General features: G+C 45.3%; 1 pseudogene; it reads left to right on the forward strand.

Annotated features, from left to right (window-relative positions):
• Positions 1–5,125: 5,125 nt before the first annotated feature.
• Positions 5,126–5,950, forward strand: LOC130878566 (prohibitin 1-like; annotated as a pseudogene).
• The last annotated feature ends 1,703 nt before the right edge of the window (positions 5,951–7,653 follow it).

The raw sequence follows: 7,653 nt of genomic DNA on the forward strand, positions 1-7,653 counted from the left end.
AGACTTGTCGGGACCTTATCTGAAGACCATCAGGGAGCCGTGTGCATCCTTGAAGTAGGGAGAGGGTTGGGGACTTTCACATTTTCCTTTCCAAAGGGTCGCTATACATGAACCACTGCTCATGATTAAGAATAACTCAGTTTCTGATTACAGCTTCAAAGAGTGAGTCACACTAGTCCAGTTGGGGCCAGGAGTTCATCCTGTTCAAATGACATATAACAGGAGGGTCAGGTTGTATAAGAGAACAACAGTTGCTGAGAAGCCACCTTAGGGGAGTTTTCGGAAAAGATGAACCTGCAGGACACTGCTAACGATGGCAACACCAGTTGCTGCCGTGTAAACGCAAAGGTCCCACTGACCCAGGCTGGTAAGTCACGGTCTCACCTCAACATCAGTGTAAACCCAAGAAGTAGAAGTGGATGCTTACTGTTTCATAGAAGTCAAAATGAAAAGCTGAGCACATTTCAAATCAGGAATGAAAAGTTCTACATACTCTTCAATATTTCCCACCAAACCCCACAACCCCGCTTATTAAATGGGTAATTGTTTTTATTATTATTTATAACTCCTGAAAGAAGTAAAAGGAATGCTTAGTCGATAACCACACATTGCTGTGGTGGGCTAAGATGGGTGTGTTCCCACAAACTTCTCTGGTAACAACCTTACAGCTAAAGTAGTGCTCTTGTCTCCTTCGTAGTCAGCATAGCAAGCCTCTGAGACGTCAGGCATTGTAGGCAGGGTACTCACAGGCAGGCAGGCTGGATATGAATTGAAGCTCATCTGGTTGGCCTCAGAGTCCAGACTGATCCTGTTCTGTCTCTTCTCTTCTTGCCTCTCATTTCCTCCCTGCTTTTCTTCTTCCACCTTCTCCTCACTCTCCTCCTCCCAACACACCTCCTCTTCCTGCTCATCTTCTCTCCCTCTCCCACCTCGCTGAATAAATATGTCTGAAGAAGAAAACTATCACTGAGACCATCATCCATGAATCCATTTAAAATTTTAACTTATGATCATTGTGTGCATATGTATGCATGAATTGTGTGTGGCGAGTACATGTGCCATGGTATGTGTAAACAACTCAGCTGCCAACTTGCGGAATTGGTTCTCTGCTTCCACCTTTTCCTGGGTAATTGAATCCAGGACATCAGGCATACACATCTGTACTTTACACAACGAGCCATCTTTTTGGTTTTGTATTCATTGATTATAATTCTGTGTATACTTTAAAAATGAACCATAAGACACCATTTACTTTAATTAGTCCCTCACAATATTGGTGCTATTGTTGTGTCTAATGTACTGGTAAGGAAAGTGAGGCCCAGGGAGATGAATTTCATAGTTGAGAAAACACAGACAGTACCCAGAGGAATCAGGATTCCAGTTAAGATGTCAGGTCCCAGAGACCTTGCTATTGGGATGTGCCGATAGCTCCTCTGTCTCCTTGTTCCATTTCAATCCTTCTCGAATGAACTGTGGGATCCCTCCCCAGAACAGTCTATGGAACTATCAGTATAGCTAAAGCACCTATGAGCCCCGGATGCGTGCTGCTTCCTACTCCATGACAGGCGTACAGATGCAGCTGTGCCCTAGTTTCAGGAAAAAGAAAAAACAATGTCACAACAAGGGATTGATTTCTGGCATTTTCTGCTTCAGTTATAAACTCCTGGTCTGGAAATGAGTTATTTAGATTGTTAGTAGCTGACAGTCTCCATAAACTGCAGGAGGAGGCTCAGCACTGACACTGGTTTTCTCTCAGCCATTCTCTCTCTGAGTGTTCTCCCCACTATCCCTCCCTGCAATTCCCTGTACTGAATGGCCATAAATTATACACGTTCTTTATGAAGTTTGATGAATGCTCTTCCCACCTATTAAATTGCCAGATTACCAAGTCTGACAGAAATCTAGCCCAAGCACACTTAGGAAAACGTGCCTTTTGTTCTTCTCTTATCGTGGTTTTCTTCCCATTATATCATGTATTCTAAGTACTGGGAGAGAGAGTTTCTGCTTGCACTATAATCACCTAGTGAATGCAAACTAAGCATCAGTCAGCTGAGGTTCTGGTAGATCGCAGATGTTAGAAATTACAGAAAATACAATTCTCATCCCATTGCATCACTCAGAACATAGCCTCTCCTCCATGTCCTGGAAGTAACAAGCAGAAAAAGACAGAAGCTGTAATAGAGAAACCAAACTCAAAAGTAAAGTTGCAAGACAGAGAAAGCAAGTGCCAACTTCACAGCCTGTTGCTGATGTGTGCTCACTTTTGGGACCAGAAGTAAACTTTTAAAGGATGCACCTTAGGTTCCGTTGAAAGTAAAAAGACGATAACACAGACTGTAAGTAAAGAGCTGGGACAGTGTTATCTCTGGTGTGGGCTTAAGCAAAATGGCATCCGTTATGATGCAGGGACGTTTAGGGACATCAAATGACTCAAGAAATGCTGAATCCAAAGGATTCCAATGGCATTGCTATTCTGAAATGCTGAGCCTATCTTGATCAGCTTACCTCAGTGTTGTTGGTGCTAAAGGGAAGCTCCCTTCCTCAGCTGACAGGAACCTCTAGGGAATGCTGGGACTGCATCCTGTAATTTCAGAATAGCCATAATGAAAGCAGTGCCTTGTTTAAAAACACTAGAAATTGCTACTGTTCATTAAATGCTGCACCATGAATAAATGGAGAATCTCATTTGCCTACGCTGGTCGAGAGTACCTCTGCAAATGTCCACTCATCACTCGTTAGTAAATGGTGACTACAGCCTGGCTGGACCGAGGTGGCCCTTGACACCCAGGGTATGCTCTCCCACTAATGAGCCCCCCTCCCACATCTGTTATCTCCCCAACTCTCGAGCATCAGCATTCATTTCTCCTCATGCCTTTATTGTTGTTTTTATTAGTAGTTTTGTGGGCACGTTTGTGAGAAAACTAGGTTAGTTCATGAGCACTGAGAGAGTCATGTGAACTTGTATCATGTACAACACCCTTCTGCCTTGTGAGACCACGAAGGCTTGAGTCCCTGCAGGGAGAATGTCCTACCTTGGTGTTGTCGGTAGAAGAATGATTTGTAACTAAATAATGGGAGTCCAGGTACAGATAAAGAGTGAAGGCAAAATGAAAAGATCAATGACTGCACCCTTGAATTGGGTATTCCACACTTCCTTGCCCACCCAGACTCATGGCTCTCAGGAGTTGTTTAAAGGCAAGCATAGGTGCCCCCCGCCCTCTCCCTGGCCCTTTTCCTTTTTCTCTTCCTTCCCCCATTCTCTCTGCTGGGAATCAAATCCACAACCTTGGGATGGTGTATTACTCCTTCTCCTCTTACTGTGAGGCGGTATAAAATGAGAACAATTCAAGAAAGGAAGTCTACGTTTATTTGCCCCAGAGTTTGATAGCAGGAGCTGGTGCAATGGGTCACATGGCATCCACAGTCAGGAAGAAGAGAGCAGGTGCTCAGTTCCCCTTCCCCTTCTATTCTGTCTGGAACCCAGCTCACAGATCAATGTCACACACATTTAAATAAGCTACCCCTTACTGACAGGCACAGAAGTTTGCCTTCTGAATGATTCTAGAGTTTCACCATGCAGGCAGTCACATTAGCCATCACAGATGGGCAGAGGCCATCTGCATTTATTTTAAGAAAACAATGCTTTAGGTTGCTAGGAAATTCTTCTCTGGAACTGGATTGATTCACTGAGTGTCATTTGCCTGGGACTAGCAAAAGTAACAACCTTCCCTGTATCTTTCACATAAATCACCAGGCAGTAGATGAAGATTAAGTCCTTAGTAGCAGCAAAATGTACCTTCATCAAATCATCAGCTGTTTCTTTGGATTCCGCCATGATGCAGAATCTTGACTGGTGTCTTAGATAGGAGCTGCTATTGCAGAGCTTCGTTAACACAGAGAAAGATGAAGGTTACTTCCCCGCCTGTGAGTTTAGTGAAAGTCGGGTCTACGGAGGCTAAGAGTCTACCTGAAAGTCTCTGGAGAAGCCTGGAAACAGTAACTACAGGAGCCTTTTGATGAGCTCCAGAAAGGGGGAATTGGAGAACTTCTGGCCTCCGGAGCCTCCAGACTGGAACCCCTCCCCTCGATGTTTAACTATAATTAGCGAGAACCGTCCATATGGCGAGTCTTCTCAGGCCAGATGGGTGGTTGTCAGGCGGCACGTGATCTTTGCTTCACTCTGAAGGAGTCATGAGTAATCCTGGGGATATTAATCTGACAAAGACTATATTTAGCCACCTTTCTTTGGCTGATTGCATGTCTCTATTTCTTCTCTAGGCATCAGGGGATAGAGGGCATAAACACCAAGATAGGATTTTAGTGAAGCCTAAGGAAGCAGGATGCCTCTGGCCGGATTCTACTGGAGCCCACAAGCCAATCCTCGGCTTACCTCAGCAAGCTTTGAAGACAGGAAGTATTAGAACCTCATGTTGTAGTAGAGCCTTTGAGGCTGCCCAGGCAATCTCATAGCTAAGGAGAGAAAGACTAATTTAGAACAGGTTATGGAGGAAAGAGTGATGGCCACATGGCATCTCTGTGGCTTTATGTAAGGTTGAACTTGAATTTTACATCTCCTCACATCTTCAAAACACATGGATGTATATGTTTCATCTGCTGTGTGCAGTGCAAGGATGCAGAGGCACAGAAAGAAAATTTTGGTGTAAGGGACTACGGATAATCAGAACTCAAAAGGAATTCGGAACCTGCCCAGTTTGGCTTCCTTCTCTCCAGCTTTCTCCCTGACTCCACATCTTTTACCTCTTAACTTCATTACCCACCTCTGTCCTAATGAGTTCACATCCTTTATTTTAAGAGAAAATTAATCTTATTGGCTCTGCTAATAGTCAACATGTTTCTTGGCCACCTTTTTAATCAGGAGATCTCTGTGGTCATTGATCAAGCGATGGATGAGTAACAGCCAGATTCCATGGCTCACTCAGTTGTAACCCTGAGATTGGAGCATCTTGGTGGAGAAGGGGTGGCAGTAGAATCATGCTTCTGGAAGAGCGTCCTGGGCATGAAAACACTTTGGGTTGTACACAGAAGGGTCCTTACGATTTTAGTGGGGGAATTCATGTGGAGGTCAGAGTGGAAGCAGATGTGAGTGGGTGCAACAGAAGGAATCATGGCTGCCAAAGTGTTTGAGTCCATCCAAAAGTTTGGCCTGGCTTTAGCAGTGGCAGGAGACGTGGTGAACTCTGCCTTGTATAATGTGGATGCTGGGCATAGAGCTGTCATCTTTGACCCATTCCGTGAAGTACAGGACATTGTGGTAGGGGAAGGGACTCACTTTCTCATCCCTTGGGCACAGAAACCAATTATCTTTGACTGCCGCTCATGACCATGGAATGTACCAGTCATCACTGGTAGCAAAGATTTGCAGAACGTCAACATCACACTATGCATCCTCTTCCTGTCGAGGCCAGCCAGCTCCCTCATATCTACACCAGCTCCGGCGAGGACTATGATGAGCGGGTGCTGCCTTCCATCACCACAGAGATCCTCAAGTTGGTCGTGGCTCGCTTTGAGGCTGGAGAATTGATCACCCAGCAGGAGCTGGTCTCCCGGCAGGTGAGTGATGACCTCACAGAGAGAGCAGCAACATTTGGGCTCATCTTGGATGACGTTCCTTGACACATCTGACCTTCGTGAAGGAGTTCACTGAAGCAGTGGAAGCCAAACGGGTGGCTCAGCAGGAAGCGGAGAGGGCCAGATTTGTGGTGGCAAAGGCTGAGCAGCAGAAGAAGGCAGCCATCATCTCTGCTGAGGGCGACTCCAAGGCAGCCCAGCTGATCGCCAACTCCCTGGCCACGGCAGGCGATGGCCTGATTGAGCTGCAGAAGCTGGAAGCAGCTGAGGATATTGCTTACCAGCTCTTTCACTCTCACTCTCGGAACATCACCTACCGGCCTCCAGCGGGCAGTCGGTGCTCCTCCAGCTTCCCCAGTGAGCCCCCATCCCCTCGCTTGCACCTTCTCGGGCCAAGCAGGTCATGGCCTTGATCATTCTGAATACACTTTCCTTCTGCCCCACCCCAGAAATCACTGTGAAATTCCATGATTGGCTTAACGTGAAGGAAATAAAAGCAGAATCATTTCAGATCTGTAATTACCAAATGAAAAAAAAAAAGATTTTATAGCTGGAGAGATGGCTCAGGTGCTGGGAGGACTGGTGGTTCTTCCAGAGGACCCAGGCTCACATCCTGTTCTGGGGATTTAACACCTTCACACCAATGCACATGAAATAAATTTTTTAAAAAAAGATTTTAATGACATCATTGACAACATTATTATTGAAAAATGAAGCATTTTATTGACCACTTCCTTGTACCAATTTACAAATTCTCACACAACAACAAAGGATAGGTTTCAATACCCCTATTTTACAGACATGGCTCTGGATGGAGGCTGGTCAGTTCTTCCCATGTGGCTCTTCAGTCCAAACCCCATCACCTCTATTATCAGTGCATACATTCTAGGCTAATCTATTCTCCCCAACTTTCTCAGATTATGGACCAAGGCTCAGGCTCAATACCTCTAAGACATGCAGCAGTGATGTGAGATGTCCTACTGTATATGTGTTGCTCTTATTGGTTAATGAATAAAGATGCTCTGACCTATGGCAGGGCAGAATATAGCCAGGCTGGAAGAGATACATAGAGAGAGTAGGTGGAGTCAAAGAGATGCCATGTAGCTGTCGAAGAAGAAAGACACCAGAAAAGCTTACTGGAAGGCCATAGCCTCATGGTATACAGAGATTAAAATAAATGGGTTAATTTAAAATGTTAAGAATTAGATAATAAGAAGTCTGAGCTAATAGGGCAAACTATTGTAATTAATATAGTTTCTTTGAGATTATTTGGGTCTAAGTAGTAGGAAAATGAAGCAACAAGCATCAATGTGGGTTAACTACATCCATGTAAAACCTGAGAGAGCTTGGGAAGACATTCTAGACACAAAAGAACAGAATTAAACACAGCTTCTTGGTAGCCACATTTTTTCAGATAGGCTCTGTTTGTGGGCCACAAGCAGTGGCACAGTTCCTTTAAGAAATGTCAGCTTCCTGGTTTGTGCTGGCAGCATGAACTCTGACCCTTTGGAGAGGTCCTGCAATGGGGCTTGTGAGAAGTGTGCTACTAACTGTTTAATGGTGACATAGACCCGCTGCACCCCTGAAGTTGCAGCTGTGAGCATGGCTCACGGAGGCAGTGAACATACCTCTGTCATGTTGGACTGGGCAGAGCAAGCAGGCAGGGCTGCGGAGTTGGTACTAGCTTATACAGCAGTTGTGAATGAAGCCTGTCCTAAACCTGCTAACCTCCATACAAATACCACAAAAAGGGATTTCACCCATAGGGAAATCTACCCCCATCTGTCTACCTGCACTTGAAACATGTGCTTCATGGGTGGCCCTAGGGGGTGTTTCTACCCAAAACTATGGCTACACCTGACAATGAGACTCCAGTTTCTTGTGTGTGTCTGGCCTTGCTTACTTCAAGGGCAATGATAGAGTTAAAAAAAATGGCAGAACTCAGGAGAGGAGGTCAGGTTTCGGCCCAGACATCTTCACATCAGGAGCTCTGCACAAGAATGAAACTTACTGCCTCTCGTTCACCCAGGGACTGAGATATTGAGCTTCAGCAGCTTAGGGATC

The sequence above is a fragment of the Chionomys nivalis genome, chromosome 7 (assembly GCF_950005125.1).
Source record: "Chionomys nivalis chromosome 7, mChiNiv1.1, whole genome shotgun sequence".
NCBI classification, from domain to species: Eukaryota; Metazoa; Chordata; class Mammalia; order Rodentia; family Cricetidae; genus Chionomys; species Chionomys nivalis.